Source organism: Echinops telfairi, unplaced genomic scaffold, assembly GCF_000313985.2.
Source record: "Echinops telfairi isolate 266 unplaced genomic scaffold, ASM31398v2 ScPeMD7_6;HRSCAF=24_1, whole genome shotgun sequence".
Classification (NCBI taxonomy): Eukaryota; Metazoa; Chordata; class Mammalia; order Afrosoricida; family Tenrecidae; genus Echinops; species Echinops telfairi.
Genome location: NW_022103903.1, coordinates 16,110,451 through 16,124,955, shown reverse-complemented (window position 1 = coordinate 16,124,955; position 14,505 = coordinate 16,110,451). Strand labels below are relative to the sequence as shown.

Below are 14,505 nucleotides of genomic sequence, written 5' to 3'. Positions count from 1 at the left end.
CCTGGATAAGCTGGGGGCTTCTCCTGGCTCGTGTAGACACAGGAAGTGACACACAGGAAGCAGGAGGATGAAGCAGGAAGCATACAGGCTGGTGGCTGCAGTTCTGAATAAATCTGCAAGCGGCCTAATGAGTACTGTGATTGGCAGGTGACATAATAGGAGGTCAGCGAACAAGATAAAGGATCTCGAGCAAGAAGGAGTGAGCCATCTTTTGCATACACTCCGTCTACAATAAGAGAAGGCCACAACCTGAATGAAACCGCCACAATTGTTTCAAGACCATGACCAAATTAAGGAGGTGGCATGCCACCCTGTTTCTCTCAGAACTGCTCAGCTGCTTCACAGAACAAGCTATCATGGAGTTAATCACACTTGTCAGGTGCCAGTAAGTCCGTTCCAACCCATAGTGACTTCATGCAACACAGAATGGAGCAGTGCTCCATCCATCACCATCCTCACAGCTGATCCACAATTGACTACACTGTGTTTGAATCCTGGTCCACCAATGTTGACGTAGGCCTAGATATCAAACATGGTGCACAGGTATCCTTGAAGTTGCAGACCAAGAACAGATTAATAAAAGAATAGGCTCTGCAGTTCTGCGGGATTCAAAATCAACAAATTGATGGCCTTTTAGTCAATTCTGACTCATAAAAACTTTATAGGTTGATGTAGGACTTTCTGAGCCTGTGAATCGTCGAAGGGAGCAGACAACTTCAACTTCCTCCCATGGAAAAGCTGTGGGGGTGGTTAAACCACTGATCTTGCTTTTGACAGACCATCTTGTAATCCACTCTGCCACCAGAGATGCCCCTCAAAGAGGAATTGAATTTCATGACATGGATGGAGTAGAGCTTTGGGAGCCTTCATTAGCTGCCGAGGCACTATTCAAAATTGAAAACAGCTGCATCCCTCCATTAATAATCAGAACTTGACTGTAAAAGTATGCTGCTCTTGTGAGGTGCCATCTAGTCGGTTCCAAATTACCCAGCCCTGAGGTACCACAGAGCTCGCTGCACAGTTGTTCTTGTGCTTCAGCCCATCATTGCTCCCACTCTGTCATGCCATCTTCACCAGCGTCTGCCTCTTTTATTGCTGTCTCTCTGCTTCACCAATCAGGGGCATTCTCAGAGATGGTCTTGTCCGACAACATGTCCAAAGTGGTGGAGACAAAGTAGCATCCTTGTTCTAAGGATCATCCTGGCTATCATTCTTCAAGGACACCACTGTTTGTTCTTGTGGCGTCCATGGCACTTTCAATATTCTTCACCAGCCCCGAAATTCAAATGAATTGATGTTTTCCATATTCCTCACTCAGTGTTGAACTTTCACATGCATATGAGGCCATTGAAAATGGCATGGTTTGGGTCAGGAATGCCTTACTCCTCAAAGTAACATTCTTGCTTTTCAACACTTGAAAGACACCATGCACATCAGACTTACCCAATGCCATCCATAAGGTTTTCAATGGCTAAATCCTCAGAAGTGGACTACTTATATCTTCTTTGTAGTCTAGGCTTTGTCTGAAAGCTCTGCTGAATCTTGTTTACTTTGGGTGACTTTGCTGGTATTTGGAAAACTAATGATATATCTTCCAGCATCACAACACACATGCCACTACGACATGACAAACAGACAGTGGTAGGCTCAAAGTATAAAGGAAGGGAAATAAGAATTTTTCAGAAATGAAATGGAAATGTGCCTGTGTGATTTGGAATCTTGGAACTATTTTTTTTCTTTTCTTACCTACCCTCATACACAGATAGGAACCTGGTGGCATGTTGGTTATATGGTGTGCTGCTAGCTGCAAGGTCAGCAGTTAGAAACCACCAGCTGCTCGTCGGGAGAAAGATGAAGCTTTCTATTCTCATAAAGAATTATAGTTTTGAAACTAAAAATGGCTGTTCTACTCTGTCCTATATGGTCACTTTGAGGTGGCATTGACTAGAAGATCGGTTTAGTTTTTCATATACTGAAAGATGCATGCTCCTAAGGGAAGGATGAGGGCATGCCTTTTTGAAGAAATGTGACATGTAGACATCAATCAAATAGATAGGGAAAAATCATCTTTTTTTAACAATCAAGGGCATGGACATCAAAGGAGTGGAAACTCTTACATGCTAATCATTCATCAAAGTCGAAGACCTACAAGGAAAGCTCCCAAACTGCTCAGCAGTCCAACAACAAGTGGTGCCAGGAGCTACTCCAGAAGGGCTTATTCTGAACAGATACCTGTGCCTCCTGGATGCACTCTGTGTTATCGTTTCCTGTGCCCAAATCATGCAAATACATATGTGCATACCAAAATACATATACATACCTCTCTACATCCCAGAAACCCTGGTGGTGGGGTAGAGCAGTGTGTCAACGAGGGCAGCTCACTACAGGATTCAAACCCACCAGTGGCTCCGCAGAAGAAAGATCAAGCAATCTGCTCCTTCACACATTTGTAGGGTAGGAAATGCTACAGGGTGATTTTACTCTCTTTATTCAGTCAGTATGAGTCAGAATTTAGTCAATGGCAATAGATTTGGTTTGTTCCAGGAAAAACTACATTTTTAAAATTCCCTTTTTCTTTTTTTTGTTGTTAATCATTTTATTGGGGGCTCATACAACTCATCACAATCCAACATCCATCCATTGTGTCAAGCCCATGTGTACATTTGTTGCTATCATCATTTAAAAACATTTTCTTACTATTTGTTCCCTTGGTATCAGCTCCTCATTTTTCCCCTCCCACCTTCTCCCTCCCCCATGAATCCTTGATCGCCTCTTCTGTGAGCATCTGTGTTAATCTGGGTAGACTAGAGAAAAAAATCTATACACATGCATATGTGTATAATAAAGAGCTTTATATAAAAGAGCAATTGTATATTGAGAAAACAGCCCAGTCCAGATCAAGTCCATAAGTCCAATATTGGCCCATATACCTGATACCAATCTATAAAGTCCTCTTCAGACTCAGGAAACACATGCAACAAGGACAAATGCAGGTAGATCATAGTCCAGTGGGTTGGAAGTCTTTTCATTGCTGGCAGGGTTCTCCACGTGGTTCCTGCAGCTCTGAAACTCTGACTGCCTCAAGGTAGCTTCATGTGGCTTCTCCTCAGGGATGTCTTGTAGGGAGTCAGCCTTGTCAGTAGAGAATCTCCAAGGGAGTGAGCTGAGCTCAGACATAGAAATAATCGTGAGGATGAGGCAGGACCATGCAGATGGATTGACACAGTTGCAGCATCAATGGGCTCAGGCATAGGAACAATTGTGAAGATGGCGCAGAAGCATGCAGTGTTTCGTTCCATTGTGCATAGGGTTGCTATGGGTCAGGGCTGACTTGATGGTACCTAAAAACAACAACTTTGAGGATGATGGTGCACCTAATTCAACCAGAGTATTTTTGTTGGCGTCATCTGAATGTGAACGTTGGGCGTTGAATAAAGAAAGTGAAGATGCAATTGGAATGCAGTGCTGGAGAAGATTATTGAATGTACTATGGACTCCTAAAAAGACAAACTGACCTGTCTTAGAAGGAGTGCGGCCAGACTGCTCCTTGGGAGAATGGATGGGGAGACTTCATCTTACCTATTTTGAACATGTTATTAGGAGAGATCAGTCCTGAGCGAAGGACATCGTATTTGGGAAGATACAGGGGCAGTGAAGAGAGGAAGGTCTTCAAGGAAGAGATGGACTGAGACCATGGTTGCAAAGATGGGCTCGAGTACAGGAGCAATTGTGGGAATGGAGCAGCACTCCTGCGTTGCATTCTGTTGTTCATAAGGTTGCTATGAGTCGGTACCGGTTCAATGGCATCTCACAAAAACAATAACAGATCGAATAAAGAGGATGAAAGCAAGCAACCACGATACACAACTTACCTTATTTTAAGCGACATAATATGTCCTTACTTTGTTTGAACAACTGCCCCTTGGTCTCCATTCAGTTCTGGCATGAGCACAATTAAGTGCTCTGGAATTCCAATTCTTCATGGTTTCATCATAAAGTGTCATGGGCCACATGATAAAAAATTTTTACATAGTTAATAAATGGGAATTAAACAACTTTCTGCTGTTCTCTTATTTCAGGCAAAAAAATCGTCTGACATTAGCTTTGATACCTAGGTTCAATGCTCTCTTCAGAATCTAGTTTGAGTTTCTGGATGTTCCCTATTGATGGAGCACTGGTACAACTTTGGGGAATTGTCTTCAACTAATGTTTCCTTGGATGTCGCATTATAGGTAAGTGCATGCAGTGTTGCACTGATTTGTTGAAATATCTCATTTGGTATTCTTTTAGGTCATGGATTGCTGTTTATCACCCATGTCTTCAGGTCACTTGGACTTCTTCCTTAAGTGTTATCAATTCTCATATGCTTCTTTTTCGAATTTTAGTTTGTGTTTTAATAAATGGCAGAATAGTTTTATTTGCTGTACATTATAAAGAGAAACCATTAATTTAAAAATGTACAAATGAATTCAAGTTCATCTTGAACTGAAAGTAGATCAATTTAGTAGAATTCATGATACCATATAACATCCAGAAAGAAAAATAAAATTAATTAAGTGAAATATATCTTCTTCTTGAAATAGTGGAATGTTGACCAGTTTTTCATCTTCTTTTGATGCCTCCTATATCATTTAATATTTCCCATAGTTTCCTTTAAGTTGGACAGGCAGGGTCATTTTTTGTTTCCCTCCTGTTCTTTTAGTTTCACAGTGTTCAGCAGATTCTTCCTTAGGGTTTTCTAATTCCAGGAGTTTTGTGCATTTCACTGCAATATTTTATTTATGCATATAACTTAGAAAAGTTTAGATGACCTACTATGTTCAACTCTGAAATCCTCATTAAATAATTTTATGCATCTTAATATGTTGCTTCATTAGAAAAAAAAAGCAGATGAAAGTTTGGCCACTGCAATTTGTTCTGTGAAAAAGGGAATGAATATTTTTCTATGTTGATCTATGATTGAAAAAAATCTGTTCAAGGTAATATTAATATCTATTAATGAGAGATACAGAATCTATCATCTGTCTCTGGAAATTACAGAAAGTTATGTATTATCTTTAGTTTATTATGAATTGGTTGCCACCAATATAAGGGAAATAAAGAAGAAGCTAAGTAGTTTGTAGGCTATTTATAACAGGCAACTTCCCTCACTTACCTTAGTCCTGCTTTAAAATGATCTCTAGTTACCTTCTTACTAAAAGATTAGCTCATTTTTTTCAACAATTATATTTTGTGCTTTAGAATCTACTTTGTTCATAGTCAACTTATATCTTTAGTATCCTAGCTATAAGCACTATGCTTAGAACATATGCATTTCCTAATGCTTTTTCCTATGTATTCTTAATGGTACATCTGGAAAAGATTTCAAAGACTTAAGTTTAGAGCTTCATTCATTAAATTGAAATAGCTTAGGTCTCAGAATTTTTATAGAATGGTAATGAAGTTATAATGGGAACCATACAACATTGCCATGACCATAAACAAACTAAAGTAACTATATATCGCTGATAATGTATCATTAACAATAAGAACTTCAAAATTCTTCAGGTATTCTTCATAGTCACATAACGTGAATTATTTTCCTAACCATCAGTAATTTTACTGTCTAATATCCATTAATTTTAATTGATATGAAATATTATGTTGTTTCTGTTAGGTGTCATAGAGTCTGTTGGTATTCACAGTAGTGGGATGTGCAACAGAACAGATCACTACCAGGCCCTGTACTGTCCTCAGTGCCCATGCTACATTTTAGATGATTGTTGCAGCTCTTGTATTAATCAATCCCATAAAGCATCTTCCTTTTTATTTTTTCTAAATGTCCACTTTGCCTAGCATGGTCTCCTGCAGAGAGTGATTCCTCCTCCGACTTCTCCAAAGAACTTAAGGCGTAGACTCCCATCCTCATTCTAAGAAACATTATTGCTGTACTTTAAAAAATAATACAAACATGTTCGTTTTCCTGGAATTCTATGGAATATTTAATATTCTTAACTAACACCATAATTCAAGAGCAACAATTCTTCAGTCATTTTTATTCATTGTTTTACATTTCCCATGTATATTATGCAATTGTAAATACCTTGATTGGGGCAGGCACACATTAGTCTTCAAAGCAAGTTTTGATCTTGTGCAACATCTTTGCCCAATGCAATGTATCTTTTGATTTCCTGAATGCAGCTCCATGGGAAGTTGAATGTGGATCTAAGTAGATGAAAATCTTGACATATGTACCATTTTTGTTCACAATTTCATATATTAATTGTACTGTTGCTTATTGATCTAATTTTCAGGATGCTTATTTTTTAGGTTGTGGTGAAATCTACCTTGAAGGTTGTATTCTTTGATTTTAGTGCATTCACCAGTATGCACTCAAGTCCTCTTCATTTTTAGTGAGGAATGCTATGTCATCTGCATATCTCAGGTGATAATGAGTTTTCTTCTGTGCTCAGCAAACAGATGGAATACATATAGTGAGAGTATACTACCCAGACACATATCTTTCCTGATTTTAAATCATGCACCTTCCCTTTATTCTGCTAAAATAATTATGTCTTGTTCTATATGCAAGGTCCACATGAGCATAATAACTGCTAGGTGTTGCAGAATTCATATTCTTCACAATGGTTCCCATAATTTCGTATGATTCATGTCTTTGCATTGTCAATAAAACATAGGCAATCATTATTTGTTATTCTCCACTTGAAGCTAAGATACATCTGATCTCAGCCATGATATTCTTCTTTTCCTCTCCTTTTGTGCATGTGACTTGAATTTGTAGGACTTAACTGTGGATGTGCTATTGCAACTGCTTTTGAATTATCTTCAAATTTTTATTTGCACGTAATACTATCAACATTGCGAGCTAATTTCTGCATTGTTTTGGATCAGCTTTCTTTGGACTAGGTAAAGATATGGATATCTCCCTGTCTCATCAGAGAGCCTTTTTCAAATTTATTGGTAAAGATAAAAGAGCACCACACTGCCTCTGTTTGTTGAAACATTTCAATTGGTATTCTTCCAATACCTGGAGGTTCATTTTTAGCAATGCTGCTAGTACAGCTAGGACATCTTCCTTCAGTACCATTGACACTTCAGTACCATTGCTATCATCTCCAAAAGCTGAATGTTGATCAAATATAATTGATGCAGTGACTGTATTCTTCCTATCTTGTTTTGATGCTTCCTACATAATTCCTTAGTTTTTCCATAAAATTAGTCAATATTACAACCTGAGTTTTAAATTTTTCTTCAGTTATCTCAGTTTTAGATATGTTGAGCATGCTGTCCCATTTAGTTTTCTAACTTCAGTTATTGTCATAAAATACTTTGTCTTTTTGAGCTGTCATTGGTCATTTTCTCTTTGGATCTTTTATTTCATTATTTCTTCCTCTTGTTTTAGCTACTTTTGTTAGGCCAGGTTGACTAGAGAAACAAATTAAGTGATATATGAGCTTTATATCAATAATTAATTATACATTGAGAAAATATTCCAGCCTGGTCCAACTCGAGTCTATAAATTTGATGCTAGTCCAAAGTCCCTTTTCAAACTCATGCAGTCACAAGCAATTGTGCAGAATGCAAGAATATCACAGGTTGGTGGGTGCAAAGTCTTGTGATCCAATTACTGTGAATGTATCATAGAGCTTGCGGGCGGCGGGGAGTGCACGGGTGTCAGGGTAAGCCAGCAAGAAGGTGAAGGCTGAGAGATAAGGGGAGGTTCCTAGGAATCCTCCTAATGAGAAAGCCACACCCACAAAGAGGCATCATCAGATTGTGAATTGATTGACGGGTTGAATACTGCCCCCACACTTCTATATATCTTCAAGTTGCCATGAAATTATGTAACTACCGTACTATCATACATTCAAGAACAGTTTGAATTTGTTCTGACATCTATTTTAGAATTTTCTTTTTTCTTCTTTTTTGAACTGCTCATTGCTAATTAGGTGAAGGTTTAGAGAGCAGATCAGTTTCCCATGCAACAATTCATACACATTGTGTTTCATTTTACTGATTGCAATCCCTACAATGAAGTATTGTATATCCTATTTCTTCCCCTACTTCCTACTTCCATTTCTTTATTTTTTGAACAGTTTTATTGGCATATAATTCACCTACTGTACAATTCAATTGCTTAAAATATTACAAGTAGTTGTGCAATTATCACCACAACCAATATGATACCATTTTCTTCATTCTTTTACTCATTATTATTAGTTCTCTGTCAACCACTCCTCAGCCTCTCCTACATAACACTAAGGAACCTATTAATCCAGTTAGTGTCTCTATGGATTATCTTTCCTGGGTTTCCTACAAAGGAAATCATATAAAGCACCAACAAGGACAATGAAATAAAACAGAAAAATCTCAATCCAAGAGAAAGCAGAAGAGAGTAGAAACTAGAGCAAATTAAAAATCAGTCAAAAGGAGAACAAATGGCAATCTGCTAAATGTTGACTTATCAAAGGGATGCGATCCCCTTTCCAACGCTCTCTGTCTCCGGCGAAGGTTGTTCACATCCAGCACATCACATAGGAGCCTTGCTGGCAGTGGTTATGGATTGGGCTGTGATCTGGAAGGTCTGAAATTCTAAACCATCAGCTGCTCTTGGGTGAAAGGTAGACCTATCTACTCCCATAAACAATACAGTCTCAGGAACTCACAGGGGTAGCTCTACTGCCCTATAGGGTCGCAATAACTTGGCATGACTCCACAGCAATGAGTTTGAGGAAATGGTCTGAGGAAATTCATAATGGATTATTCCACACAGGGACTCTGCAAGTGGATTTGGGGCTTTCATAGTCATCCACAGCCTTCTGAAAACCAGCTGTTTGGGATTGACATTTAAGCTTTGGATCACGTGGGCTGGTGTGCTCCTGCCGTGTAGACTTAGCTTGCACCTCACTCAGATGGCTGCTTATTTAAATACCCTATTTTAAGAATCCAGATTTATTCTCTCTGAGAGCCAGCTTCCTCTGATTTTTTTTTACCACACTTTGCTATAGCATCCATATCTTCAATAATAGTTTTATGAGTGCAAGTACTAAATAGGGCCATTGTAAGAACTAATTGCCCTTATATTAGAGTTTATGCTTAAGTGCAAACTTAATATCCATCCATGTATCTAAAGTATGTGTGTGTGTGTGTGTGTGTGTACTTTATAGGCAGCATTATCAGCTTATTGAGAAATAACTTAAATAATATACAGGAGACATTTGGTAATTCAAACAATATTATTATTAATCTAACCAACAGTATAGATGTTAAAGTACTATTGAAAAAAGTATCATATACATGAATATATAGGACTATAGAAAAGTGTTTTATACTTACCTGGCAGGGGAGATACCATGATCACAAAGGTGGTTTTCCCAGGGCGAGGCTTATCCATTGCACTCCAGATGTGCTGACCCCTGAGATTTCCCCAAATGTGGGAAACCCGACTGCATAATTGTGGTAGTGGGGGACTGCGTTCACGCTCTCTTCCCCCCTCAAAAAAGTATTTCACAGTAAAATATGCACATGTTTACTTATATCGGTTTAAAACTTAAGAAGCTCGAAACTAAGAAAGCAATGAGAGTTAGACACAAGGCAAAACTTTCAATCATGATTATTTACTAAAGCAATATTATGTTCGCAACATTAAGACGTATCACATATCAAGAAGTAGTTCAGTTCACTTAATCTGCAACATATATCTTTCAAGTAAAGCCAGGATTTCTTAGTAGAGCTCCTAAATCACATAATTCTAATATGATCGATGAATAATGTTGTACCTTTAAAAGACACAATCTAAAATCCAGGTAATGCATGGCACACAATCTGGATCACCACGGGCTGAAAAGGAACTTGGTCAAAAATGCATGATTAGCAACAGAATTATGGGCAGAGTTTCCCTTTGGGAGTCTATATAAGAAATATTAAGTCTTTTTCCCTGCAGCAGACATAGCTTCTTTGGTTGACCCACTAACAGAAGTGACATCTTCTTCTGAGAGACAGACAGGTACCTACCTACGCAGGTCATGAATTGTCATTGAAATACAAGGATCACCATTATAGGAATGATAGTTAATTTGAGGTGACCGTGGAACAATATTACATGACTGGAATTATTTGATTTTGTCCAGTTTCCCACTAACAACAATACTGATATTGGTTGAGCTGAGGCCTTCTCTGAAGAAGTAGTTTTGAATATGTACAAATAAGGGCATAATAAGTTAATTGTAAGCATTAGACAGATACACCACCACAGTGACTGGGAGGACAGATAAGTGAATATATGATCTGAGAACAGAAGCCTCTCTTTCTCTTGGTGTTTGTCCTTGTGGTAATGTTCTCATACAATATGTTTCCTTTTGCGAATGAAAAACTTCACTCAGTATTGTGTTTTCTAGGTTCATTCATATCTTGAGGTCCCTTTTTATCAGTATATTTTAAGGATGCATGGTATTATATTGTATGTACATATCAAAGTTTCTAATGCTTTTTTTCTACTGGTTTGCTTTTGGGCTCTTTCTAACTTTTTGCTATTGCGAACAGTGCTGTCAAGAATGTACGAGTACATATGTCTGTTCATGCTATGGCTCTTACTTCTTTAGGGTATATATCCAGCATACAATGGATGGTGCAGGACCGGTCAATATTTTGTTTTGTTGTACATAGGATTGCTATGATTTAGAACTGCCTGGACAACATCTAACACCACCACTCCGAACCAGAAATCTTCCTGAATCATATGATGAATGTCCATTCTTAGTTATTTTAGCTAGTGCCATATGGCTTTGCACAATAGCTGTTCATGTATACAGGCTTGCTTATTGGCAGTGTATAAGATTTCCATTCTCTCTGTACCCTCTGTAACATTTTTTATTTCTAGTTTTTTTTATTGAGTTTCCTTGTTGGTATAAGATGGTATCCTGTTGTTATTTTGATCCTTTATAAAAAGTTTTCTTAAACCCTTTAATCTTTATTATTGGGTAAATTCTGCACTTGATCTCGAATGGTTGATTATTTTAAGGTTTATATACTGCACAATCGTTATTATTCTCTTATGGTACATTTGAAATCAAAGAGATAAAACTATGACCCTTAGCTCTAGAAATGAGTTCATTCCATTGTTTGACTGAACATTGAGCAATGGGTATGAATTCATTTACGGATTTAAAGGATTACTAAGGGCTGTATCTTTAGGAGTCCCACCAGTCTGTTTTTGATGACCGTTTGGTCTCATCATGAATGATGTCTTTGATGCTATCCCACAAACACTCTGCTCTTCAATCATTAGTATTCAATGCACTGTCTCAAATCTGTTCTTGAGATGGTCTCTAAAGTCAGATGGGATAGACTCGAGGTTGCATTTTAGCTCTTGTTGACTTGTTTAAATTTTCTTCAACTTCTATTTGAACTTGACTTTGATCAGTTGCCAGACTATTGCACAGCTGATCATTGGCTTTGTTCTGGCCGATGATTTGTAAGGTTTCCACTGGTGTGTTCTATTCCTGTTCGTTCCATGTGGTGAAATCAATGTGTATACTCATCAGCTATGGTGCTGAGAAAAGTATTTGCAATGATTCTTGTAGAAACTTTGGTTACTATGATGGTTATACTGTACTAGCACATTCGTTTTTAACCTAAGCTCAATTATTTCCATAGAGAAGTAGAAATGTTTTTAAGTAAAATTTTTCCTTTTGCAAAAATATGTCAAAGGACTTTTTTGTAGCCCAATTTAACTACTAAGTACTAAACAACAATATTAAAAAATGTACCTTGAATAGTCAATTAAATTTAATGTCACAAGAATCTAGTGAAAATAAAAGCATTCAATGTAATACTTAGAAGAATTCTTTTTTTCTAATTTCATTGCAGAAAAGCCATTTTCTAAAAAGACAAATTGCAATTGAGTTGAATCCTACTCATAGCACCCTATAGGACAGGGTAGAACTTCCCTAGAGTTTCTGAACTTTTCCTGTTCACAGGAAAAGAAACCTTTTTTTTCTGCATGGAGTAGATGGTAGTTTCAAACTGCTGACCGTGTGGTTAGTGACACAATGTGTAACCACTGTGCAGCCAGAGCGCCTCCATCTTGTTCTGCTGTTGTTGGTGGTGCCAGCAGGTTGGTTCTGACCCACAGAGACTCTACACTCAACAAAACGAAACACTACACAGTCCTGGACCATCCTCACAACTGCTCCTGTGCTTGAGCCCATTTTGTAGCTACTGTATCAATCCATCTGAGTGAGGGCCTTCCTCTCTTTCCTCTGTCCCTCCTCTTTACCAAGCATGATGAACTTCTCTAGGACCTGATATCTCCTGACAACATGTCCAAGTGAAATGACAACATTTAAATGACCACACAGTAGGCGAGACAAAGTCCTGCCATCCTTGTCTATAAGGAGCCCTCTGACTGTATTCCTTCTAAGACAGATAGGCTTGTTCTTTAGGCAGTCGGTGTTGCTTTCAGTATTTTTTTCCAGCACCACAATTCAAGCTCATCAATCCTTCTTAGCTCTTCTTTATTCAATGTCCAACTTTTACATGCATAAGAGAGCATTGAAAATACCATAGCTTATCCTCACAGGAACACACTTCATTTTCAATACTCTAAAGGATTTTTTTTTCCCAGCAGATAAACCCAGTGAAATTCATCTTTTCATCTCTTGACTGCTGCTTCCATGAGCATTGCATGTGGATCCAAGCAAAATAAAATCATCAACCACTTCAATCGTTTTCCCATTTACTACGATGTTACCTATTGGTTCAGTTGTGAGGCTTTTGATCTTCAGATTGTGTTGTAATCCAGACTGAAGACTACAATCCTTGATTTTCATCAGCAAGTGCCTGAAGTCAACTTTCAGCAAGCAAGGTTGTTTCACCTGTATAGCTTGTTAATAAGCCATCTTCAAATCCTGATGCCTCGGTCTTCTTCATATGGTCCAGTTTCTCTGATTATTTGCTCACACACAGATTAAAAGAAGTATGGTGAGAAGATACAACCCTGATGCACACCTTTCTTGATTTTACACAATGTAGTATGCCCTTGTTCTGTTGGTACATTTGCCTCTTGCTCTATATACAAATTCCACAAAAACACAACCAAGTATTCTGGAATTTCCTTTCTTATGAAGGTTATCCATAGTTTGTTACAATACACAAAAGTCAATATTTTTGCATAGATAGTCAATGAAACATTACATCTTAATTTTAAATAAAATCAAAATGTCCATAGTTGAGGTGATTCAATGATATTGATGATTTTTATGTTAATTAAAAGTGTACTTGGTGTAAGAATGGTATATGGGGCAACATCTAACCTCTTCTGACTTTACGAGGGAAAATCAAGCTATTTATCAAACAACGGCCAATTCCTATGACACAGAACTCAGATATCCCTCCAATCTTCAGGCCTCTTAACCGGTTTTGACAATAACCCTTTCTCTAAAAGTTACTTTCAAACTCTTGATTTTATTGGATAATTGATTGAAATGACCACACAGAAACTAGTGATGGTTATGGAGTTTATTAAGGAAGCTAACAGTATCAGAAATGGCCAGTCTACAGTTTTATTTTCTTGAGCCATGTTCATAAATATGTCAATTCAGTATCTAGGCCTTTCAGCCATGTGATTCCTTGAGCTGTATGAAGCTCATGCAATGTTACAAAAGTTCTTTAGGACTGACCAGAGATGTCCAAAGAGTACGTCCTTTTGCCAAGAGTCTGAGCCAGCTCAGCTATAGCTCCATAGATTCCCAAACTTAACTCCCCCAGTTAAGAAGGATGCATCCCACTCCTGCCTGAAGGCGCTCAGCTTTACTGGCTTCATGGGCTGGTAAAAGTACTACTGTGTTTTGTGATCTTGAATCTACTGTTTCTGTGATCTCTGCTACCTCTGTTTCTCTGACATCAGAGATGTCCGTTTCCTGGATCAAGGGACTTCAGTCACCATGGATACTAGGTCCTAAGCTGTGGTCCACTCCTGGCTTTTCTTTCTTGATTCCAGTGAGATACTCTTTCCTACTTCTGAAAAGGCTATTTTTATAACCAGCAGGATAGCCAAATTGACCAATCCCTCCATCAGGATTCCATTTAAAATCACAATGAACCCTGTTGACAATCGATCATAACCGAATGATATAATCTTATCTGCAAATCTGCCACATTCTCTTTTCTAGACCCATCAGGAAATGAGGAAATGCATCCAATCTGCATGGTGCCAATAAGTTTCTTGGTGGGAGTTACCAAAAGGACATGTAGAAGGGTCACATAAAATATATCACTGCACCACACTTGGACTTCAATAACGAGCAAGGTACCAATCCCAAGAGGCATACAAGTGTCATTTGAAATGGGATTTAATATATGTATATATATATTTGGTATTTAATGCCGTTTCTTCAAAAATATATTACAGGAAATTTTTAGAGAGAGTTAAAAAAGTTTTAAAAATTGTGTGTCATAAACTTTTTCCTTTTGATTCTTTTAAGCTAGAAAACCTGGAGGTGTGCT

The 14,505-nt window shown here is 38.0% G+C and overlaps 1 non-coding gene across 1 annotated transcript; it reads left to right on the top strand.

Annotated features, from left to right (window-relative positions):
- The first annotated feature begins 9,328 nt into the window (after nucleotides 1–9,328).
- Nucleotides 9,329–9,491, top strand: LOC115868099. The gene has a single exon (XR_004045410.1). It is a non-coding gene; the product is annotated as a U1 spliceosomal RNA (small nuclear RNA).
- The last annotated feature ends 5,014 nt before the right edge of the window (nucleotides 9,492–14,505 follow it).